Source organism: Lupinus angustifolius, chromosome LG15 (assembly GCF_001865875.1).
Source record: "Lupinus angustifolius cultivar Tanjil chromosome LG15, LupAngTanjil_v1.0, whole genome shotgun sequence".
In the NCBI taxonomy this organism is placed as follows: Eukaryota; Viridiplantae; Streptophyta; class Magnoliopsida; order Fabales; family Fabaceae; genus Lupinus; species Lupinus angustifolius.
This window is the reverse complement of record NC_032023.1, coordinates 13322450-13325508: the sequence shown is the minus strand read 5'-3', so window position 1 is coordinate 13325508 and position 3059 is coordinate 13322450.

The window sequence follows — 3059 nt, the reverse complement described above, 5'->3', positions numbered from 1 at the left end:
GTCTTCACTACACCATCATCCATCACAATTCTGAGTTCTCCCATACCAATAATTTCACATGCTTTATTATTTCCAAGATACACGAAACCAAAATTGTCTGCCCTGTATGAGGTGAACCATTCTCTGTTTGGCGTCATGTGGTGGGAACAACCAGTGTCAAGTATCCACTCATATGTACTATGATTTGATGATACAGATGGTAGATCATCTTCACTATTGTAACCTGAGTCATCTTTCTGTGAAATATTTGCATATGTAGATACTCCATCTTCTCCACCGACTTGCTAGGACTCCATTCATTGGGACAATCCTTTTTGTAATGCCCAGTTTGTTTGCACTTATAGCATTCTGCTGGTGTTCTTCACCTGGAATTTGGTCTTTTCCCTTTGGCAAGACCTTCTCTGCCTTGTCTCCTCCCACGCGCTTGGCCCCCTTTCACATATAGACCATCACCTTGAGACCCTTCACCTACATTCTGTCTTCTTTGAGTGTGGGACAGAAGTGCAAATGTGATCTCATCCAGTTTGATTGAGTCTTTCCCGTACGTCAATGTTGTCACCAAGTGTTCATAGGAATTTAGTAAAGAACACAATAATATTATTGCTTTGTCCTCATCATCAAACTTCACGTCATGTTTATGCAAGTCATTGATCACTTGATTAAAATTGTTGAGATGTTGTTGTAAATCAGCACCTTCTTGCATCTTCAGGCCATAGAGTCTATGTTTCAAATACAACTTATTTGTTAGAGACTTGGACATGAATCGCTTCTCTAATGTCTCTCATACCTCTATTGGTAATGTCAGATCCATAATATGATACATCACTCATATGATAGACAGAGTCGTATGGTTCCCGCAATCTTCTCCTTCAACTCTTCCTAATCCAGTTGATCCATACCCTCTGGTTTATTCTCACACAGTGCCTTTGGTAGACCTTGTTGAGCCAACATATCCTTAACCCTCCTTTGCCACAATCTGAAATTACGAGTTCCATCGAACTTCTCCACCTCGAATTTGGCACATGGGTTAAGAGCCATCTGATACCAATTGTTCGGAACAAGCGAACAATCAAATAGTAAAGAGTATAGAGACAAGAGAATAATACAAGAGATTTGGTAACGAGGTTCGGTCAATTGTGCCTACGTCCCCAGGAGCATTGAGCGACTACCACTATATATTATTAGAGAATAAAGATTGGTGTTTTACTATTCTTCTCCTTGTTATATTAGGTTTACATAACATCAATATATATAACCCTCTACCCCAACTCCTTTATATCAGCTCAAGCCCATAACTTGTATTGATGTTATCTATAGATATGAGTTATTGCATAACAATTATAAAGACCTAATAGTTCATTTCTTCATTTTCATTGCTTATAAAGACCTAATAGTTCAAATTTATTTACTAATTCAAATCATTGTGTTTGTCTTTAACAAACTTCATTTTGGGTAAACCAACAACTAAATCTTTTCTTTATGAGTTTATTCAAATGGTCCATATGAATATGAGCAATTCTCCTATGCCAAAGTCATGCATCATGATTATCATTAGCAACTAAACATGTTATTGGTAAAGAGGAGTCTATCTCAATCATATATATATATATATTATTTATCCTTTTACCAATGAGTTTAGAATTTTGAGAATTCTTACTTTCAATGATGCACTTATCCATGTAGAATGCCACATGAAAGCCTTTGTCACATAATTGACTTATGCTTAGTAGGTTGTGCTTGAGTCATTCAACATACAATACACCTTTTATAGTTGTTGAGGGTGGCTTACCGATTCTACCAACTCCAAGTATTTTTCCTTTGTTGTTATCACATATGTGACATAGCTTTTGTCTCTTGGAGTAAGGACAAATAAGTTGCAGACGACTCTCAAATTATCCTGCAAAACATGTTAAGTTTTATTAAGTACCCAATAATCTTTGGGTCCTACATGGTTAGTACCTTTCTCAACCTATCTATAATGACCTAGGGGTACACCATATTTTCTAATTATACAAGTATTTGGTGTATGCCCATGATTTTTACAATATGTACATGTGGGTTGATGGTTATGTATCCTAGATTTATTATTACTATGTTCAAATGCATAGATACGTTGTTTATGAAAGTTTATCTTTGTAGGGACACTTTGTTTCTTAGCAACATGGCTTTTTTAATAGTCAAGATCTCTTCGGTTTGTTGAGTGTCTTTGATCATTAATGATATTTTCCAGATTTTTACTACTCTTCATCTTATTAAGTTCAAGACTTAATGTTGAAACATTATTTTCAAGAGCAATGCAATTTTGACATGAAGATGATGAGGGTTTGTTTCTAAATATATCTAACTCAATTTTTGGTTTTAAAAACATTTTTGTGAGTTTGACATATTCATCATGTAAGCCATTAAATGCAGTTTGTAATTCAAAAGAATATAGTTTAGTGTCATTTACCTCTTCATCATCAGAATGATGACATGCCATTAAAGAGAGATGTGTTTGTTCTTCACTTTCTTATTCAGAGACAGAACTGGTATCATTGTCTTCCCCATCAATATAGTCTCTCTATCTAGTCCTCATTTCATTCTTCCCTTTGAAAAAAAATTCTTTTTCAGGTTTGGACATTCCATCTTCATATGGCCAGGCTTGCCACATTCAAAACATGTGAAGTTTTGATTTGAAGTGGAGACGTCATTGTTCTTGGTGAATTTCCTCATTTTTCCAGTTTTAGCACTCTTGTTCCTTTTAAGGAACTTGTTGAACCTCTTTACAAGAAGACTCATGTCTTCCATCTCTTCCTTCTCAGATTCATCTTTTGATGATTCATATTTGCCTACTTTCGCCTTGAGAGAGATATTCTTCTTTTTCTTCTCTTACTCTTCATGTTGGTCAAGTTGACCGAGTTCTAATTCTTGTTCCTACAATTTACCAAACAAAACAACCAAAGACATTTTTGATAAACTTTTCTTTTCATAAATGGTTGTTACCTTTGGTTGCCACGTTCTGGTGAGTGATCTTAGAACCTCCAGGTTACTATTTGATAGTACTTTATCAAGTGCAATAA